Source organism: Rhinolophus sinicus, chromosome 2, assembly GCF_057876585.1.
Source record: "Rhinolophus sinicus isolate RSI-liver-muscle chromosome 2, RSI-T2T, whole genome shotgun sequence".
NCBI classification, from domain to species: Eukaryota; Metazoa; Chordata; class Mammalia; order Chiroptera; family Rhinolophidae; genus Rhinolophus; species Rhinolophus sinicus.
The window spans coordinates 31,417,600-31,441,516 of NC_142502.1; the positions used below are offsets into that span (position 1 = coordinate 31,417,600).

The window sequence follows — 23,917 nt, forward strand, 5'->3', positions numbered from 1 at the left end:
GGAAGCAGAAATCCGCTATCTACTCAGCCACAATTTGATCAGAAAGTGCACACATACCTCTAGATGGAGGAAATCCTTAAGGATACTTCTCACGACATACAAGGGTTAGGATGTCCACAAATTATCTCTATTCAAACTCCTGGATCCTGTGGTGTCTTCTTTCTGTAACATGCCACTGGAAGGAATCATCTGTGAAACAGTCATTAGATTGATAAGATTTTCAGGACCCTGTGCTCAACCATATCATACCATTACCCCCCATCACTACATAGCTAAAGAAGGAAAAAGGCTTGGAGAAAAAAAAAATCTACAACAGAATATTGAGTTGCTCTATTATCTTCATGAACGTAGCCAAACAAAATCTGTTGAAGGCTTGTATTTAACTTGGAACACCACAGATGAGATTTACTTCATGGGGGGGAAGGTGAGGGGAGGAGAAAAGAAAAGAAAACAAAGCCAAACCAAAACTTTCTAGTTTAATGTATATTTGTATGTAAACTATCCCCACCAAATTAAGGAAACTTCTGGTACAGAATCCCATTATAAATCATATAAGCAGAAATTAAAAGTGTCACAAAGAATACAATTTTTTTTAAAAAATTGAAAACATGTGGACATTATCATTTGGTAGCCAACATAAAATTAAGACACATTTTTAAATTTTATGTAGAATTTTTTTAAAAACTAGCCCATTTATGGTTTGAATTGTTTAGTTAATTGGCTTAATCTTTTGCTATTGCTTTCTGAATGCTTTAACAAAGTATACTATACAAGCTCCATTTTATATTCTAGCCACAGTTCAGCAAGCAGAGGTTCTTTATAAAAGTAAAATAAATGACATACCAAGGTCATTATTTCCACTGATAGTAGCTCTAGATCTGCCTGAATATCCAAGTATTTGAAAGTATGTGTTGGGGGTGGTTGGTGTTTGTATAGTTTTTTTGGATATAGAACTTCAATTAGCCTTTGAGAAGTTTCAGTTTATCATTAAAGGAGTCAACTTCCTACTTCTAACACAGTGGCTCTCAATCTTGTGATGTCCAACTCTCCTTTTTTTTATTAGAATTATTTTGTACAGTCTCTTTATGATCCTGAAATAAAATTCATACATAAGGTAACCTACTAGCATGATATATTTTCAAAAACGGAAGAAAGGAAGGAAAAAAGAAAGGAAGGAAGCAACTTTACTATAAAATTATGGAGTCAAAATAGTAAAATAAAATAATTCATACTTCAACATGCAAGGACTTGGGCACAAGGATATCTGAAGACATATTAAAATTGTCAGATACTTGTACACCTACATGAAATGAATAAGATAGGATTTGTGACACATAGGGTGAACTTATTCTATATAAATATAGGATAATGAAAGCAGAAATATGCATGGATGCTTGAACAAAAACTGGTAGGCAGAATAATGCACCCACACACACACACTCGAAGAAGCCCAAGTTCTAATCCACAGAGTTATGTATGTGTATATATATATATATGTATATATATATATATATATATATATATGGCATAGCAGAGAAATATTAAATGTGCTTAAATGGAATGAAGATTGCTAATTGGCTAACCTTAAAATAGGGAGGTTATCTTGGATTATTATGTGTCATGAGGGACATTAAAATATAACCACGAGGGCTATTAGAAGTGTTAGAGAGTCAATGTCAGAGAAAGACATGAAGACAAGCAAAGTCAGAGTGATGTGATGTGAGGACACAACTCACCTTTCCCAACCTTTGTGAGCTGTGAAGATGGAGGAGTTAAAGAATGCTAGCAGCCTCTAGAAACTGGAAAAGGGAAGGAAATGTTTTACCACTACAGCCTCCAGAAAGGAACAATATCCTGTCAAAACCTTGATTTTAGCCCAGTGAAATTTCTAACCTATAGAACTATAAAAAAAAGTTGTGTTGTTTTAAGCCAAGTTTCTGGTAATATGTTATAGCAGCAACAGAAAATTAACACCATAAGTAAACATACCAACCTTACTTATATGATAAGAGAAAGAGGAACATAACCTTAACTGAAATAAGGATGACAAGTCAAGACAAATTACAAATTTTCATAGGGAAGAAAAAAGGGAAATATGACACCCTCACAAATTACCTGAGATTTATAAATATGGAGTCAAAATAATTCCTTATTTTATGCCATGGAATAAGACAATGATATATCATCACAGAAAATGCATCTGATTCCTGATAGCCTACTACCTCTCAAGGCATATATTAGGCACTTTAGAACTTGAAGTATGACCTTCTATTGGTTTGGGGAAGTTAAGAATGGATTGAGAAAAAATAAACAGCAAATAAACTGTAAAAGAGTCTATAGAGAAGTTGTATAATTATCCTCCAGGGACAGTATCAAACTTTGAAACACAAGGGACAATCCAAAATTATATAAATAATGTTGTGCTTTTTCATGGGTTACAAAATAAATTAAAAATAGTAGTTTAAAAAATAATAAAAAGAATGTGTGTGGGTGTGCGTGTGTGTGTGTGTTGGAAAGTGTTGTGGACTAAATATTGTTATTCAAGTCACAATTTTTTTGATCTATGGGTTCATCAAATTTGAAAAATTTAGGGCCGCTGTTTCTTCAAATATTTCTTCTTCTGCTCGCCCCTTGGGAGACTCCAATTACATGGACTAAATTCTAGATAACAACTTCAAAATCACCAGGCCACCATCTAAACCAGTTAAATATTAAACTGTTAAGGGTGGGACCCAGGCATTAGCATTTCTTAAAGTTCCATAGATAATTCCACTGTAAGGCTAAGACTGAGTGATACTGTCCCATTAATTCCGAGAATGAGGGGTGGAGACATAACTGCCTGAGTTAAGATGGTCTCCACCTCTTTTTCTTAGCACCTCAGAAGGAAACAGTTGTTTCACTGCCCAAATTTACTCTTGAAGGTTCTGAGTGGGGATTTTGAGCACACCCTGTTTGTCTCAAGAAAATGGGAGGGAGGGAGAAAGAACAGAACGCCAACTCTTTCTTCCCTTTCTATTTTATCTTCTAACTGCCCAATGGGCTGCATCCTATCTCATGCTTAAACTGTCTGTGTGCACACACTCACAAATACACACTCACACACACGCACAACACAAACACACACACACAATTGCCAAGAGGGCAACAGAGAAGTGATATCCCAGGGTTCACTCACAGTGTTCATTTTCCTGTTCTAGTTCCTGAAGGTTGAAAATAGGAGAGGTTTCTAGAAGTTGGGCTGGTTTAGTTATCTTGGTGGAAATTAGCATCAAAATCAGTGCAAAGTAAAACCATCCCCTCAAAATTAAATACTGTAAAAGCTTTGTACATAATGAAACAGAGTTAGGCTCTGGATTCAGATGAAGTTTTGAACACCTGTGGGCATTCAAAAACCATAAAAGCCTCTTTGTTATCTAATTCCTTGTTACATAGAACTGCCCTGCACATTACAGGACATCAGTCACATCTGGCTCCTGCCATTCCCCTCAAATAATAATAATATGTTGTACCAAAAAGTGAAGGGTCTTGCCATCTCTGATAAATTTGAACCTTATCCTAAAGGTAACTGAGAAATTTTAAAGCTTTTTTAAGGAAGAAAAATAACAGAATTCAATTGAACAGTAGTGATCTAGACTGGGCTGATCAGAAGAGGGCAAATAGAAGACGATAAATGGGTGGGTAGATGGATGCGTGGGTGGGTGGAGAGAAAGAGAAAGACAGAGAGACAGGGATAGAACATAGGAGGCAGGAAAACCAGTTAGGTGGCTAATATAGTTAGTAAATTATTATAGAATGCCCAAACTGAAGTAACAATAAGAATAGTGAGAACTGTACAAATGATAACTATTTAGAAGAAATAATCAATAGGTGCTGTTAAATAGTGTATGGCAGTAGCCAGAACATAGATATCGGAGCCCAGATAATCCTTATTTATGCAATAACAGCTTTTAGGCACAAAGAAAGCACAATAATATAAGAAGCACAAAAATAAAGCTACAAGATTACTTGTTTCTATACGGTATGCATAGTTTCTCAAACACATCTATATTTTTTGTAACATATGGAAGCAAACTCAGGTATACAATTAAACTTCAGCAAATCCTCATTGGATTTGTATCAATAAGCATGGCTTTATCTCATTTACACGATCAAGCTACTCAAGTCCCCATCACTGTTGCAGTTTCAACAACAGATCTTTCTGACGTTAGCTGTGATTGAATGAGCAGGGTTTATTGTACATTTGCAACCATTTTTAAATTATTTTCTCAATTTTACACTTTACAGTTATGGATTTTTGCCAGTTGTCTTTGGATTAATCATGTTTAAACACACACACACACACACACACACACACACACACACACACACACACATTCAATCACCAAAACCAGTAATAGGTACACTGAAAAGAAAGTTTAGGATGTGGCAAAGGAGTTTGAAGGACCTTATATATAAAGGACATACCTTCCTAATGTAGCCACAAATTGAACAAATGCAGCAGTTTATGAAAGAATAAAATCATTTTGGAGACTGGGACAATCAATGGATTAGAAAAAAGAATAAGGCAAGAAAATCAAAGAGAAGAAGCTCATAGTTATCAGTGCAGCATGGAGAGAAAAGCTAGTGGATGATAGAGAGCTTGAAAAAGAAAGATGAACAAGAATGAACAAAGGCCTGGTCATAGATTGATTGGTGTGACTTTGAACATCTTATAGAAGGACATAAAGAATAGGGCTTAGTAAGGAAACGAAAAAAAATTAAACTCAAAAAACATGTATCGCAGCATTATTCACACCAGCCAAGATATGGAAACGATCTATACATCCACCAACACAGGAATGGATAAGATGTGGTACATATAAGCAATAGAATATCAGTCGGCAGTGAGAAAGAAGGAAGTTCTGCCATTTACAACAACATGTGTACCCTTGAGGGCATATGTTAAGTGAGATAAGTCAGACAGAAAAAATAACAAACATTGTATGATACCATTTATATGTGGAATCTAAAAAAGCTGAATTCTTAGAAACAGAGTAGAAAGGTGTTTTCCAGGGCCTGGGAGTTTGGGGAATTGGGAGATGTTAGTCAAAGGATGAAAAAAAAAAAAGTAGTGAGAAGAAAACAAGTAACCAAAAGAATGTTAATTAATTTAAGTCACTGCATGGAAGTTATTGAGTGAAGAAACAGAATTGAGGGTTGCGCTCTAGAGATGATAACTGAACTCAGAAAGAGAAAAAATACATTAGAAAAGTCAAACTATGATAAAACTCAAAGGAAGATACAGGGATTCATGGCAAGTTTTTCATATTATGTTTCCAAGTAGCAAATTTAGTACAACTGAGCACAGAACAAATACAGACTTTCAATGGTGTCAGAGAAAAAGTACCTGGAAGTATATTGAACAGGGAAAACTACCTGTACTCTCAAATCTAATGTATAGAAACACTAAATTATAGTAACAGGTGAGAAGTAAACTTTGAATATGCCAGAAATTATGACAAAGTTTTGGACAACGTGACAGTCATAGTACTTTTGGTTGGCAAGGCCATCACAATGATGAGGCTGTTTATCCTTATCTCCTTCTGCTTCCCTTCCTTCCCTTTGAGTCCTTCTAACCTCCCAGGTTCTCAGGGACTACCACTGGGGAATCATGGATAATCTTCATTAAAATGTGACTTAATAATAGATTAATATGTTTTGCATTTAAACAGAAAAAACTTAGACAAATCCTTCTAGACAATTTGACAAAGGCATCTAACAGTGGATGTTTAAAGAAGCTACTGAGAGGAGTGGGAGAAAACAAAAACTCTGATTTCTCCTAAGCCCTTAGAGTCATACCTTCTTTTATTTGTGTTTTGTGTGTATTTTGTAAAGAAATATACATATGTCCTGCCCTCCCAAAAGAATATTTTACATTCCCATAGTCTCGAGGAAATATAGGCTATTTGAATTAAACCTAATATTCATCACTCCTCATCCCCAATCTTACCTTTGAGGAATTGTAAGTAGTGTGGAGAATTGTGACATGATGGACAGTTTTCTGGGCAATAGAAAAGAGTCAAAAATGACTGAAGAGAGAGATGAGGTAGTGTAAATTAATGTGGATGGTGAGAATGTAGATTTTCCAGGCTAATAACACTTTGGAAACTTAATGATTTTGAAGGCTAAGGTAACAAAGTGTAGAAAATGGAAAATAATTGGAATGAAGGGGAAAAACAGCATAGATAATAGAAAGCAAACAAGATGGAATGACCTTATAATAATAATGTTTATTTTTTTAATAACTTACTGACAGCCGGTCTTGATAAATTATAAAATGTTTCTTCCACTCCATTCTTTTCATACATACTTTGTGCCTTTTATCAATTCATAGCAGCAGTTGAGTTTGTTCTCATCATATGAATAATTGCATGTTAATGTTAATTGAGCAGATAAGGTTTTCTGAAAATAATTTTGTATTGTTTACTGATGGATACCATCACATATACATACATGTACACACAGACAACACATATGCAAAACTGATAATATTTTATATCACATTTTGTGAAAATGATTAGTTTATAAACAGTAATTAAATATAATGGGAGCTCCTATGAACAATATCTAAAGGGGAAGAATACAGTGAATCTATCAGTCCTGAAAATATTAGACAAGTATGGAGAACACTAATTTAAGAAGTATGACCTCTAAATATCTATTCTCCTCTATAGTTCTGACAAATCTATAAACTTCTCCAATAACATATTTGATCAAAATTAACTACATTTACATAGTTACCTAACAATTGTTTTAAATCAAATTATCATTTCATAAAATACTTGTGAAGTTATATATAATCCTATGTATTATTGTAAAATATTGCTCCCAAATGCAATTTAGGTTATTTTTCTTTTTTCTGCCTCTAATATTGTGTCAATATTCCTTGTTTTTCCAGGGCATTGTCTGTTTCTGAATCTTCCTTTCCAATATTTATTTCCTCTCCTTAATGTAATGTGCCATCTTTTAATTATTTTGTGTCCAGTCCATCTGTGAGAGTTCTGTTTCTATTTTTTTCTGCTATTTTCTCAATCTAATACATTATCCTCTCTGGATCATCTATGTTTTGCTCTCTCTGAATTAGGGATTCCTATTATTTGTAAATAATATTGCAAGCCAGTGTTGGGTTATAAGGAGCCAGGGTCAAAGCAAGAAGAGCAAGGGTCAGCGAAAGAGGCCAGAGTAATAAGTTAGCAATATTGGTGTTAAGACTTCCATCCCTAAAATTATCAGAAACTTTCATTCATTAGTCTGTTTCACATGTGATAATTCTCCACTTTGATAATAGCTCAAATGTGTTTTAAAAGAGAACATCAGCTGTGTTAAGTAGCTGGTTAGGTGATGCTACTCACACTACATTTTTCCTTTTCAGAAATTCAATATCTGAAGAGCATCAGGATGTGTCCTATTATTGTAGTATAGCTTATTGGCTTTATCAGGTAGGTGTAGGTGATTGCCCTCTGTAATTCCATACAAAAGCAATTTTTGATATGTCTTCCTATCCTACAAACTGTTCTCTCAGCCTTGCCTACACCCCCAGCCAAATCGTGTAATATTCAGGGTTTTAAGGGCCTCAACATACAATAGCATTTCTTAGATTAGGAGTAATCTCACTTGGGCAGAGGATACTGTGTTAGTTTCCTAGGGAAACTCTGAGAAAGTACCTACCGTAAACTGTGTGGTATAAAACAACAGAAAACTATTCTCTCATGGTTCTGAAGACTAGACATCTGAAATCAAGATGTCAGCAAGAACACACTCTCTCTGAAGGTGCTAAGAGAGGATCTTCCCTTGCCTCTTTCCAGATTCTGGCGGTAGCTGGCAATACTTGGTGTTCCTCAGTTTATGGCCAAATAGCTTCAACTCTGTCTTCACATGGCCTTCTTCCTGTGCGTGTCTCTGGGTCTCTTTTTTCTCTTCTTTTAAGGACATTAGCCATTGAACTAGGGTCCACTTTAATCCAGTATGACCTCATCTTACCTTGATTACATGTGCAAAGATCCTATTTCCAAATAAGATCACATTCATAGGTACTGGGGTTAGGACTTCAGCATATTTCTTTTGTTGACATAATTCAACCCATAACAGGTACCTTCCATTTTTTCCTGTTTGAAATTACAGTGATGAATTATCTAAAATGATGCAATATATTCTGTATAAGTGTAAGTTATTTGATTTTTATTTCTACTCTTTTTATACTTTCTACTATTAATTATTTTGGTGGTAATGGTAATAATAAGAAAACTGTCAACCAGAAAGGATTTCTGCTTTCTTTTGTAAATCACAGGTTGAAAATACAAGTTTTAGCATGTTACTCAGTATCTTATGTTGCTCAAATAATATTTTTGCTTTTATTTTTCACATATATTTTAGAAACACGAAAACCATATAAAACTAACAGTGAACTATGTTAAAATATCCAGAAGTAAGTTCAGATGCCATCTTCCTATAAAATAGAACTAAGATTGCTTCAAAACAAAGTAGTAATGCCACTCAGGCTTGGTTTAAATGGAGAGCAGATGTAAGATTTGAATATTCACTAACTACTGAGCAGAAAGAGTAAACCTCTGTTTCTTTTTTGTTGTTGTTTCAGTTAATTACACTAATTAAAATCAGAACTTCCACTATTAAAATTAGATGCAGCTGTATGGTTCTTGATACTATGGTTGGTGTACATTGGAAATACTCAACAGAGGACACCAAGAATTGCTTGTGATCTACCAAATCACATAGTCTTATCATTTTAAAAAGATTGCAGACAGCACAACTAGTAAAGTGACTGTGCTCTTGTGAAAGAATAATAGCATGTTTGAAGAGAGTGTATTAACCCTGTTGTAAAGTATTGATTGCACTCTGTAGTAAAGGAAATGAAAGAACAAAGATAAAGTGTTTTCAATTCTTGCCCTGTTTGTTCCTGTTTGTTTTATTCCATTTCAATTTACACCTATATTCAAGAACACTAAAAATGTATCACTTGGCCTCAAAGGAAGTTTTAGTTTTCCTACACATTTTTGTAACAATTTGATGCTTTAAAGAACAGATGTGTAATTTAACTTAGAAAGTGATGAGTAAGAAATATTGTCCAATCTCAAATAGCTGTGAACTCAATTTGCTATGTTTACTATTAAAAAATAGGAAGAGAGAGTGAGGAGGACAGAAGGGAAGGGAAGAAAAACCAGGGTGGGTGGGGTAGATGGGGGGTTATTATTTTGTTTAACTGTTTTCTTGTTATTGTCTGAGATTTTTATTTATTGAGTTATAACAGTATCAAGTTATAATCCTGATTGTAAACTCCTAAAGAATAAAGCAATAAGCAAACAATATTTCTGAAATACTAAGTTTGAAATTAGAAATTTTAAATGTTGTACTGATCCTCATTAAAGACTGTGAATGCCAATAATATGTTCACAAATAAGAATATTCATCCTAACCCTATACAAGTTCTTTGGAAGATGGATAGTGTGAGAAGAAGAGTAATGGAAATTACTTGGATATATATTTTTTTTTCATTGAAAACAAGAAAGGAAAGGAAATTCTTGAAATTTTTGTTTCAGACTATGAAGTTTATACTTACATGGCCTTTATTACGTTATTTACATAAAAACAAGAAACACATAAAAATAAGTAATTTTTATATACTGATTGCCTCTATATTCATTGTGGTATAACAAGTCTTGAGAGTACAGCTCATGAGTATTGATGTACAAAAATATATTGGACTCCAGGTAAATAAAAGAAACACTCAGAGTTTAAACTTTGAGTATTTTTAAAATGAAAAAATCATTACAGGGTGAAGATCCACAGTTTTGAGCGGCAGTTCATGAACATTTCATACATTATTTGATATATATAAACCGATATTTAAAAATCAGATAAAAATGATCTTTTATTGTTAATGGACATCTTTTAAAATCATCCTCGTGTGGTGATCTACTAAGTATAAAATCATTCACCTTTCTAAACTACTTCTGTTAAGAACTAAGTTCCTGTAATTGTGCTCTCTCTCTCTCTCTCTCTCTCTCTCTCTCTCTCTCTCTCTCTCTCTCAGATGTATCTGTAAAGACATTTGGCATCTCATCAGCAAAAACAGCAGCTGGAAAAAGGCCTTCCTACGTGTTCTGTCAAGGGAATTGCAAGTTTAGGTGGAGTTTTAATCGACATCAAGGATTTACTGACATAACATAGATTGCATGCTTTCATTCTATCTATTATTTGTGCCTTTCTCTTTTAATGGAAATGAAAACAATTATAGAGCAGAAAAGATAAAGCTTCTCTTTGAAAGTATTGTATTATATTCCGTGAAGAGGTATAAACTGACAAATACATATACAAAGTAGGTATTTACACATCATATGATGCTAGTTAAACTTAATTTCTATTTTCAAATTTTTAGCAAACATTTGTGAAGGTCGACACAAGCCAACAAATCAATAATATTTTATATAGGACAAGGAAGGCTTTATTGTTATTATTTTATTCCAATTAACATTTCCCAGGGACTGCTAATGATTATCTGGCATTTTACGTTTCTAATGTAGTTAATAAATTGTTTCCTTCATAAATTCCCCACAATTTGGCCTTAAAAAGATACAAATTAGACAAATATTCCCTGAATTTAACCCTGAAGATTTCCTTCATAGTGTGCTGACAGTTCTTCAATGTGCAAAACCCCATTCTATATGTAGTGGTCCTACATCAAAGATAAACAATAGTTCAGCAAATAAAGCAGCACATCTCCACCTGAAAATGAAAAGGGAATGATGAAAATATGCTTGGTAGAGCTCTGTTGAATATACGGGCTGTGGACATTTTAAAACAATCAGTTTATTCTGTTTAATCCATGTTTTGTTGAAGAATCATAGAAATATAGAGATGGAGGTGTCTCCTCACCAAATTCAACATTAATTTTAAAGTAAATATTAAAATTTTTCAATGAAGTCATTTTTCTTGTGATAATTTTGGGAAACAGTTTTTATTTAAGCCCAATAGATTGGAGTCAGGTTTATTTCTGCCCCCTTTAGAAATAAAAGTAATGGAAAGTAATGCTAACAAAAGAATAAACCTGCAAGAACAAAGAGAATTAGAGAGCAGACAACAGTGGGTGAAAGATGTGAATACATTTTTAGAAAATGAAAAGCAGATGGAGAGTAATCAAAGTGGCAGAGCAAAACGAAGATGGAATCTCAGACTCGCCAATGAGACTATTAAAAAGTGGCTAGCCAATTCACCCCTCAGAATCCCAGAAAATCTTGAGACACAGAGGCTCACAATGCTAGGACAGGCAGAAGTATGCCTTGGGACCCTTTGTTGGTTTGCACACCCTGGAATTCCCCAGGGGTGAAATTCAAATTTGTCACTTCTCACCCCCACAAAGGGCAAGGAAAGACTGAAGAAAGGCATATCACTCCAGATTGGTAGGTGGAAGTTTTAATAAGCAAAGGAACTTATATATGAGGCTTTTCTTGGGTGGCTGAAAGATGAGTAGATCTCCACACCAGCTCACCAGAATCTTAAGCATTTATACAGAAACCTTAACAGGGTTCAGTCACATATTCAGTCCAGATGACCTCAACAGGACATTACTCTCTTAAGGCTGCATCCTTGAAGTGGCTCCTAGTATGGGAACAGTAGGGAGAACATACATTCCAAGGAAAGGAGAGGGGATGAGGAGTTTCTAATTGCCCAGATCCAGTTCATGGGTCAACAAGTGGTCATGTGCTCTCTATGACGTCCTCCAAAATGAGTGAATTTGTGTGTATATAAATGGAATCAAACTGTATATGACCTTTGAGCTTAGCTCTTTGAATTCAGTATAATGCTTTTGAGATCCAGTCATATTGTCTCATATATCAATAGTTCATCCCTTTTTATTGCTGAGTAGCATTCTGTGGAATAGATACACTTTTGAGAGACGTTCAACTATTGACACACATTTTAGTTGTTCCTAGTTTGAGGCAATTACAAATAAAGCTGCTATAAACAAGTTTTTGTGTGCACATAAATCTTCATTTCTCTGGGATAAATGCCAAGGAGTGCCATTGCTGGGATGTATGTTAAATGTATGTGATTTTTTAGAAGCTGTCAAACTATAATATTTTCCAGAGTGGCGATAACATTTTACATTCCGAACACCAAGTATGAACGACTGAATTTTTCCACATCCTCACTAGCAGTAGGTATTGTCGCTATTTTTTATTTTAGCTATTCTAATATATATGAAATGATATCTTATCATGATGTCAATTTGTATTTCCCTAATGGCTAGTGATGCTGAACATCATTTTCTTTCTGTTCGCTATATTTGTTATTTACCTTGAGACTTCTTTTTTGATACATGAATTATTTAGAAGTATCTAATTTAGTTTCCAGTGATTGGAGGTTTTCCTGTTACCTTTTTTGACGTTGATTTCTAGTTTGATTCCGTTATCATCAGAGAACATTCTCTGTATGATTTCAATGTTTTTTAACTTGTTGAGGTTTGTTTATGGTTCAGAATATGGTCGATCTTGGTATATGTTCTGTAGCATTTATAAGTAGAGTTCTGTTGTTGGGTAAAGTGTTCTATAAATCTTAATTAGATCTTACTGGTTGATGGCATTATTGAATTCTTCTAAATTCTGTCTCTTTTTTTTTTTTTTTATCAATTTTTGACAGAGAGGGATTGAAGTTTCCCAATATAATTATGAGTATATCTATTTCTCCTTTCAGTTTTTGCTTCACACACTTTGTGGCAACAAATTCTCTTAATTTTTCTTAATCTGAGCATTTCTTGATTTCTACTTTATTCATGAAGGATATTTTTTTCTGGATACAGAATTCTAGGTTGACAGTTCTTTTCTTTAGCTACTTGAAAAATGTTGTACCAATCTTTGTGGGCTTCATGGTTTCTGATGAGAAGTCCACTGTCATTTTTTTTTTTTCCCTATAGGAAAAGTGTCATTTCTCTCTCTGCTTTCTAGATGTTTTCTTTGTTATTAGTTTTCAGAAGTTTGACACTGACGTAGCCTTATGAGAATTTCTTTGTATTTGCCCTATTCAGATTTCACTCACCTCTTTGAATCACTCTATATTTCCCTTAAAAATTTAACCTGAAGTTAAAAAAACCTTCCCACAAAAAGAAAAAAAAAATTCTAGTCCTAGACAGCTTCACTGGGGAACTATGCCAAACATTTAAGGTATATATTATCCCAATTCTCCACAAGATGTTACAGAAAATTGAACAGGAAGGAATATATCCCAGGTCATTCTCTGATGCTAGCACTTCTATGCTAATATCAAAACATGACAAGTACTTATGACAGACATAAATAAAATAATTCTTAACAAAATCTTAGCAAAATTAAAATTAATAATGTATAAATCAATCAATGTAATTCACCATATGAATAGACTAAAAAGAAAAAAAACAACTCTGCGAACATCTTACTAAATGCAGGAAAAGCATTTGATAAAGTCCAACATTCATTTCTGATAAAAACTTTCAACTGATTAATAATATAAGGGCATATCCTCAAACTGATATGGGACACAATCTATAATTAACCTACAGTTATTTAAAGTAAAACATTGACTACTTTCTGACTAAGATATGAAATAAAGTAACATACTAAATGGGGAAAGACATAATTTTTACTCATGACTATTCTCACCACTTCTGTTCAATATTGTGTTGGAGATTCTGGGTAGTGCAATAAGACAAAATAAAATAAAATAAATCCAGAATAGAATGTAAAAAAATAAAATTATATTAAGTCTCAGATGACATGGTCATATGGAGAAATCTTTTAGAATTTACAACAAGTTACTAAAACCAATAAGTTTAACAATATAAACAAGATCAATATACAAAATCAATTATATTCCTACATGTTAGTAATAAACAGTTGAAATTTTAAAATAGCACTTACAATAGCATGAAATATATATAATAATTAGTAATAAGTCTGTAAAAGGTTGTACAAGATCTGTACACTGAAATTTTTGAAATATTGCTGAGAGTAAGACCTAAGCAAATGGAGACATATACTATGTTCATGGATCAGAAGTTCAATATTGTTAAAATGTCAATTCTCCCCAAATTTAGCTATAGATTCTATGTAATTCCAACAAAAATTCCGGCAATCTTTGTTTTGCAGAAATTGAGAAGCTGATTCTAAAATTCAAAGAATCTGAGGAGTTGCAGTCATGATGGTGGAGTACGTAAATGCTGTGCTTACCTCATCTCACAGACCACATCAAAATTATAACTAAACCACAAAACAACCATCATTGAAAATTGCCTGCAATCTTGCTAAACAAAGCCCTACAGCTGAGGATATACAAAAGAAGCCAACTCTAGACAGGTAGGAGGGGCAGAAACAGAGAATGGGAGTGTCCTACACCTGAATGTGACCATTACAAATTGGGAGGGATATCTCAGCTGCAGAGGTTTCCCCTTGAGGAGTGAGAAGTCCCAGTCCAGGGTTCCAGTGCTGGGGAGAGAAGTCCCATACTTTAGGTTGTGAAAAACAGTGAAGACTATGGCTGAGTGAGACAGAGGGCGACTAGAGTCCCAGGCGCTCCTCTTAAAGGTATCACACCAGACTTAGCAAGGGAATCACTAACTCTGAGCTCCAGCACTGGGGCAGCAGCAGAAGAGGCAACAGGGACACATGGGGGTTGTCACGTGGGGTGTCATGTGGGGTCTCTGGTCCCACTCCCCACATAAGAACGCAGGATATGGTGAGGCCAAAAAGGAACACCCACGGAGCCATAGATAGGGGAGTCATACTGCTATAGTTTTGCTGGCAGCTGAGTTGGAGACACAGGAAGCAGGAACCACAGGATCCGCAACCTGCCGTCCACTTCTCTCTGCCAACCAACCTCATTTGCTAACTGCAATCCGCTCTTGCTAGCTCAGGCACCATCTTCTTGCTAACCCCCATTTGCTGCTAGCATAGCCACGGCAGTTATATTAGTGGCCAATGGCTCACTGGTTACAGCTGACGGCCAACTAGCCACAGTTCATGGCCATCCAATAGCAGTTGATGACCATTTACAACCTGAGCCAGCACCTTTCCACGTGAGGCTGAGCCTGGAAACTGCACTGCTGGCTCTTTCTGAGAGGAAGAGTGACAAAGAATTTTGAAGCAACTTTTTTGGGTGATGGATATGTTCTTTATCTTGATTATGTTGATGTTTTCACAGGTATATATACATATGTCAAAATTTATCAAATTGTATACTTTAAGTATATGCAGTTTATTATACAATATTTTTATCCTTCTGAGTTAATTTGTAAATTTTACCAAGTTAGAGAAGTTTACTTTCAAATTCCTATTTTTCTATCCAGACCAAATGTCATCAACATATAATCTATTTTCATTAGTTGATATAATCATATCACTAATAGAATTTTCATAATAAAGAAAAAAGTTCATTATAATTATTTTAAATAGAGTACTATTTATGTGTTTAACTTCCAGATGGGGAAAAAAGCATTATATTTCAAGTAAAGGGCTCCACATGCATCATTGTTCTTTAAAGATAACATTCATTTGAAGGAAGGAAGGATGAATGAGAGGAAAGGAGAGAAGAACTAAGGGAGGGAAGGAGAGAGGAAGGAGGGAAGGAAGGAAAGAAAGAAGGGAGGGAGGGAAGGAGGAAGGAGAGAATGGTATAGGGAGGGAGAGGGTAGGGAAGAGACTTAACAAGCAAAAGAAAAAATATATACTTTTGCATTAATGATTTGACTTCTAATACCCCATATAGAGAAAGAATAAAATGTTTTCTTTTATCATCAAGAAAGGAAATATATGTACTCTGGGTTTGTATGAGATATGGTACTAAATGGGAGTTAAATGGACCCGTACAGTAAACAATTACATGATTCACAGAGCAGGGTGGCAGAGCACCAAAGGCCATCTATCAAAAACTTTGAAAACAGCTGGATTATGGTAGAAAATTACAGGACTCTTAGCATTTAGTATACAGTGCCAGGCATCTGTTTTTTGAGATGTGTTGATAAAATGAAACCCCTACATTTAAATCGGTTATCTAGAATTTAGCATTCTGTTTTCCTCCATGATGAGGAATCCTGTCATTTTATTTGTTTCAAAAGGGTACTCCTGTTTAACATTTAGCATTCTCCCCTGTTCTCTAATAGAAATAGTTTTAATTCTCCTTTTAATAGTTCACAAAAGAGATGCTATATAGTAACCTCTGATCAATTTCTAAACACAACTGACCTTTAATGTAATCCAAGTTTATTGAAATTTTAGAAATAAAAATAAAGAAGAAATTCTAGGAGTCCGTACAACAAGAGCAATCCTTAAGGAAAGTCTGGTCTACAATCTCTTTCCTGAAATCCATGGGGCAAAACGTACATCAAAGTAAAGAACCTCAGAATGTTAGAACAGTGATGTGGTACATACAGCAGTGAAGTAAGTGGGCGACGAGAGCACTGTCATCAGGGACTAGGCTATTTTTGCAGGGAAATTTGTTAGCATCCATCAGTGAGTAAAACAGAGATCAAAAATAACCTATGTTCAGCCAGTCGTGCCCATTGCAGCAGTTTCAAATCATCTTTTGGCATTCAGATTATTTTGGAGTTCAGATTTGCAGATAAGGTATTATGGACCTGTAATTTCAATGTTGAAAAGAAGAAAAATTTGGCATAAAACTGGAGACGATGGGCTTACGTATGAGAAGAAAAAAAAAAAGCACAGATTCCCATTAACTTTCCAAGTGCTGCTAATACAGATATACAGCTGGGAGGTTTTCAACTATGTATTGCATTTCAATTTTGTTTTTCCAGAGTTTTAATAGAATACGGTCATGTAGTTTCTGAAAAGTATGGCTATGGATCTCATGAAACCAAAGCTATTTTCAGAGGACAAACTCAAGAATTATGAATGGTCATATATTAGGCAGAACTGAAAATTATAATGTATCATATTTAAGACAATATAGTTAATATATGCTTTTATATGTGCTTATACTTAAGATAGTATATTATGTTCCTATTACATTGGAATCTCATTATGATACTATTATCAAGGTCTATGTATTATAGAATAAACTTATCGGTAAAACTATCATAGTGAAATCATTTAGATGTAAAATGTAATACATTGAGACTGATGAAACAGTTCACTTCTGTTTCATCTGGAAGTTTTTAAAGGAAGGGAGGGAGGGAGAGAGGGAAGGAGGGAGGGAAGGGAAGATATAGATATATATATATATATATATATATATATATATATATATATATAGAGAGAGAGAGAGAGAGAGAGAGAGAGAGAGAGAGAGAGAGAGAGAGAGAAGGGAGGGAGGGAGGAAGGGAAAGAGAGAGGGAGGAAGAAAGAAATCCAAGTGTATTTTGTTCTGGGGAATAATACATTAGACTTTCCATGTGTGATGGTAGAAATTGTTAGCTCAAGCTTCCTGCTGAAATTAAAATATGCATTATTTAGTTTCAGCATGGTTTTCATATGTAATATTGTTTTTTGAAACTTGATTTTCATTCATATTAGGTTTAATTTGTTTAATAAATTGAAAAGAAATCCTGAAATCCTGAGTATACAAAGTAGTCTGAGCACTTAAGAGCCGTAAGATACTATTTAAACTCATGACCCATTCCCACTCCTCAGCAAGTATGAGCTCTAAAGTTATTCTGTGAACCATCTAATGAGTCTTTTCATTTTGTTAAAACCTTCACTGTCAAATTTCAATATATTTACACACAAAATAAACAAAAATGGTTATGATTAATTTCAAAATACAGTAGCCAAAAAGCTGTCTCTTAAACATGATCAACTTAGTTGAGATTAAATAAAGGAAGAGAAAGATAACTATTAAAACAACAACAAAACAACTTTGTTCCAGCTCCCATGTGAAATCATTTCACATACACTATTATTATTTAATCTGCATAACAACACACTCAGATGTGTGCTATTATATATTTTACAGATAAGGTAAAAAGAGAAACCCAGATCTCAGTGGTGCGTGATTTCCCCGTAATCTAGGTCAATAGCCTTTTTTCTATATCAAACTAGTTTATTTTTTCCTGATTCTGCAAAAGATTAAGTCTATAGAGCAGAATAGATATTTTCCTTAATGCCAGGAGCTTGACAGAATTCTCAACTAAATTCTCTCACTAAAATATCAAAGTATCCAGATACTCCCCCAAATTTTCTGGGAGCAAACCTGATTAGTCTAGAGGTACACAAATAGAATACAAAAACTGAAATCAAGAGTTCAAATGCTTAATTTGTGCTCTTCTCCCAACATAGCCAGTGTCACGCGGGGTGTCATGCGGGGTTTCAGCTCCCACTCCCCACACAAGAACACAGGACATGGTGAGGCCAAAAAGGAACACCCACGGAGCCATAGGTAGGGGAGTCATACCACTATAGTCTCAGTGGAGGCTGGATTCACACGATGTGTGACCTGCTGTCCGCTTTTCTGCCAACCGACCGACTCTCTTTCTCCACCACAGCCGCGGCAGCTGTATCAGTGGCCAATTGGCTAACCGGCTACAGCTGACGGCCAACTAGCCACAGCCGACGGGCATCTACTACTCGAGCCAGCACCTTTTCACTTGAGGCCAAGAGCCTGGAAACTGCTCTCTGGGGCTCTGTCCCCCCAGCCAGCCTCTTAAGTTTTTAGCTCCAAATATTTCCTAACCTGCAATCTAGAGCTCTTGGTGCCTGCCATCTTTTTGTCTCCCTGTAAAATTGGGGCATATTAAGACTGAATGAAATTACAGATGCTTCAATAGCAGCATCCCTGAAATACTATTATGCCCCATTTCAACCTACATTTCTGTCTCTTTGACCAGAAAGTTCAGGCAACTTCAGGTAGTACACAGATGTTTTGAGACATTTGATTAGCAGGAGTTATTCCTCTGAAAGTGTGAGGGATTTATTTTGAGATGTGTGCTGTTACCCTGACTGCTGCACTAAAGCTGTGGGTTGTTCTTTCCTTTTTGCCATAGGAGTACTTTATAATTTCAGTAAGATTCTCTCTGCACGAAATAATGTCCTTTAATGTAGATTTCCTGCAGCAATCCACAAATACTTCTCTGTGGGATTTTACGTTTCAACCAATTCAATGTACTCATATCAGTTTTAAATGCATTTTTACTTACATTTTTATAATGTTCACCCTGACTAGTAATTTTAGCCTTGCCAGAGATATTTTTTTGTCACATTCTCTCTAAACCTTAAAGCCCTAGAACTCTGAACCATATAGCAAAAAGTTATTTTTCTTGGACCCTCATTCTAATATGAAATGACAAGTCTTAGATCACAAAATATTAAATAACAACGAAAATTTTCCTCAGTGTTAACATGATTAACTTCGATTAGAAAAGAAAACAAACTGGCTTTTGCTAACTTTCATTACATTCCGGCTAAAGATAGAGCAACATTCTTATTTAGGTATAATCGACATAAATATTTTTTTCTGCTCCCTGAATTCCCTCTTTGGTTGAAGCTTTTTAATTCCAATTCCTATTTCAATAAACTTTATTGGCATGGCAAGGAATGCAAGCGTGGCTAGAATCCATAAATTATGTTAGTGACTTTAGGGCAGCAGATTTCACAGAGGAAATGGGGTTTTCTCTTTTTTGCATCTTCATTTCCCATTAAATAAGGGAAATGGAAAAGAATATTTCAGTCCTAGTAAGACAGAGCAGAAGAAGGAAAAAAATGGACTTCTCAGACGGTCTGCTTTCTGAAATGAGCCATGAGCAGAAAGCAAATATTGTCTTTAAAGAGATAAAAGGTATACCAATTCAGTACATTGTATGAAAATAAAATGAGAATATTTAAAATGATTTAAAAATCACAATAAATTACATATTTTAAAAAGCCGACAAACAAAATTAAAATCACAAAAATTCAAGAAAAAATAGCATTTCTATTAACCAACTGCCTGGTATACTTTTTTCTCTTCATCATCTCTTTCCATGACAGTTCCTACCTATATTTTCTATAAGTGGAGTGGAGAGATATTACATTTTGTCTTATACTACAGAAGATCAAATGAGTTTTAAATTAATACTAATTTAGAAAGCTTCATGTCAGCCCCATAATGTATGGTTGATGATGTCGTGCCAATATGTCCCGCTATTGGGATGCGTAAAATAGGTGACTTTAAAACAGACACACGTAGAGTTTGTAGTACTGCTTCAGACATGTGCCCTACAATCTGAGGAGTTCTATAAACTCCATTATGCATAATTCTCATCAAAAATTTTGTACAGCATTTATAACAGTATATGTTGCAATACTGAGTATGTTTCTAATAGAAAAGGACTTCTATTTTGAATGGATATCATCCCCTTTAAATGTTCGATATTTGGAAAAATGATCTCAGACTAGCTTCTGGCTCCATAAATTTCAAACCTTTTTTCTTCTCCATATCTATATACTTCTAGCGTCAATTACTCTAGAGCCATTCATATAGCGATACAATCTCTGTCTTTCAGCTTCATGTCATGACCCTAGGGGAGTCAGCCCAGAACATTCATGGAAGCCATTTCTACACTAGGACAACTGGGAATAACTTAACTATACTTGAAAGTGATTGCAAACCACAAAAATGTATTCCATTGAACCAAGATTTCTCAACCTTGGCACTACTGATATTTTGGGCCCAGTACATGTTTGTTGGTAACAGGGCATTCTTTGAATTCCAGGTGTTTGGAAGCCTCTCCGGCCTGTATATGCCAGTAACACTCCTACTCCCCACCCCAGTTGTGACGTCCAAGAGTGTCTCCAGACATTGTCAAATACCTTCTGGGGTCAAAATCGCACCCAGTTGAGAATCACTACATTACACCACTTTTACTGCACTCCAGACTCATCTAGTTAACTGAATACGAGAACAGTCTGCTGCTACTCCAATATCACTCAGCAGTACACAACATGAAACAGGGCAAGCTAAAGTGGAAGGAGACAAAATCTTAACCAATAGCAGGTACATCTTGTTTTCTTTTTTGTAAATTTTGCAAAAAGCTTATGATTATATAAACCCATTGTTCAGGACCTCCCAGGGTTTTGGAATTGGTCTACACACAGGGGCTTCTTAGGTTGCACTTTATTAACTTCACGATAAATCAGTTTCTCTTTGTGCTTGAGATTATAAAGACAATAAGGACTTCTGGTATTTTATTCTCTATTATTCAAGGGTTCCGTGAACTTGGACGAAATGTACCTACCGGTCACTGGTTGTTTAAATTGTACTGAATAGGGAAAAAAACTTAGATCAGTGAATGGTTCCTAGGTTTCCTCATTTATTTTTTTCCCTTTGTCTCTAGGGTAATGTGACTGAAGGTCTGTCAGTGAAAAACATATGCGTAGTGGCCAAATAAGATGAAGAAGTTAAGTATTAAATTAACTTATAGAAGCTTCTTTCCTGAAAGTATAAATGCTGGTGGTGTGGTAAGAAGGTGACATTCAGCACGAGTCAGTTTGGGATCCAAATCTTGGCTCCGCTCTTTGCTAGCAATGCCATTATAATAAACTCTATTGACGTTTCCAAGCCTCTGAAATCTTATCTGTAAAATTGGGATCAAAATACCTGCCCTCAGGTATTACTGTGAGGTTCACAGAGAGTATAGAAAAAGTACCTTGTACAGTGCCTGACACCTGGTATATGTACCATAAATCACAACTCCTATTAATGTTTGTTAAAAAGACTTTAAGGAAGGGTTAATCTGAAGTCACAGGGAAGACATTTTATTGAGTGGTAATTCTATTAGCTCTTACTTATTATGTGTTGATTGACTTTCTAGAAAGAATGAAATCTGCCTGGATTTGTTGAGCCCATGAAATGCTCAGTTCTTTGTGTGAAAATCTCCTGGCTCTTTTTATGTTATTTTATTATTATTTTTTTTTTATCCAAAACGTGTTCATTGGGATGGTTTCTTGACTCAGGGTGCTTTAGTGCTGCTTCCTTCTGAAGGAGCATCCTTCTGTAAGCCTTGCTTTTCCTCCTGTAGGCTGACAGAGGACCGTGGAGCAGCCAACACACAAAACTACTGTTTGTGCATGGCTAAAGATGGTGGTGATCTTATAGCATCCTGGGCATTTCACATCCATGAAGTAGGAATTGGGGCTCTGCACCAGGCGCTTCTTCTAGTGTTTCCTCTTCTCCTCCTCTGGAGAGGGATGAAGGAGATCCTTAGCAAGAGGCATGTTCTTATGGGGAGGTCGTCACCACCGGAAAGGGTCTCCCAGCTCCTGAAGAAGCAAACAAGCAGCTTTTTCTAGTAGAGAATAATTCACTAGTAATTAAATATGGTCTTACCTGAAATAATAGTATTCTCAATAAGGTTATATATACTCGTATATACCAAGTATTAGCTGTGGTTGTGTCTGAGCAGGTAGGGGTTGTGATATTTCACAATTTTCTTCTAATTTTTCTGTAATGAACATGTATTATTTTTGTAATGAGGAAGCAAAGTTATTTTTAAAATTTAAAATAATAAGCCCCTGAATTCTTTGATGCCAGTGCTGTGGTAATGCTTATGCTCCAAGTAGGAGGAGATTGTATCTATTTAGATAGGGCAATACACAGCACAATTCATCCAAGACCTAAAATTAACCATAGCCCTTAGAACTAAAAGAAATCTTAAGGATCATCTTTTCCTGGGCTTTCCAGTGAAATATGAAGAAATGGATCCCTGGGAGTGCAGGGTACTTGCAAGCAGTTAACGAAAGAACCAGGACTTCTGCACTTTTCATCATTTTTATGTGTAACAAACAATGCAAATCCTCGGCAACTGGGAGAAAGGTTGATTAAAAGTAATGATGATTCATGTACTGTCAGTTCTATTATTCATACTCTAATTCCTTCCAAATTATCCCAAATCTCAACTGCCTTGTTTCTTTGCCTCTTAAAATAAGCCCTCAGTGGCAAAAATCTAAAATAGTCACAGACTGTCTTATAATCTTCCCCTATCCTTTTCTCCTTTTGGCATTTTCTCCCAAATTCTGAATCTAATTCTTCTCCTCTACCCACAATGTCTTATGCTATTCCTGGCTGCCTGAAGTCTCTATCCTGGCCTTCACCCCAAACCTCCCAATTTCAAAGTGTTCATAATTCCAAGTTTTCCCACTTCCTTTCCTAGCTCTGGTCAACACCAATTTAAACTCCAAAATGTATCTCAAATCCGTGGTCCTCTCTCTGAAGCCTGTACCCAATTCCCAAGGCAGCATTGTTGGTTTCTCCATACAATTATTCTTTATTAAAATTATGCTGTGTTTCTTTCCTCCAACTGGCATACAAGCTGGACAAGTTTTATCCATTTTTGTAGCAAGTTAACCTGGAATAGGATGCTAAATAAACAGTGGCAAAAATAATGAATTAGCGTCCCAAAGGTAGCTTATGTCTACTAGATGTTTCGAGAAAAATGAAATGAGGAAATAATTCAAACTGAGGTATAAGTGACTGATAAAACTTCTGCCCTCCCCTCACAGGAACATTTGAGTGTTTGATAAAACACATAAACTAATGGCATTTTAGGCAAAGTGCTCTGAAGAGTGCCTCCAAATTTGTAAGATGTAGGCAATCAGATTGTCCTGGTACAAAGACTGGTCTGTACTTGAAGTGTACAGCAGTGAGAATAGTCTGCTATAGGAACCAGTGAGGCAAAACACTGGGAAATCCTAGAGAGACATCAGGAAGTGGGGGCCAAGAGGGAGAAGTGAGACAACATGATTGCAGCAACTATTATTGTGGGCCCTAAAGCAGAAACTGGCATCAGGGACCTAAGATCGCTGTTCCTTATAAAGATTTAGTCACCAAACTTCTGTCTGGCTATATATATTAAATTAAATACAGCCTCTTCTGTGGTTGACATCAGAATAAATTTCATCCTCCAGTT

General features: G+C 35.4%; 1 pseudogene; it reads right to left on the reverse strand.

Annotated features, from left to right (window-relative positions):
• Window positions 1-21,961: 21,961 nt before the first annotated feature.
• On the reverse strand, window positions 21,962-22,232 carry LOC109446247 (small ribosomal subunit protein eS27-like pseudogene; annotated as a pseudogene).
• Between the last annotated feature and the right edge of the window lie 1,685 nt (window positions 22,233-23,917).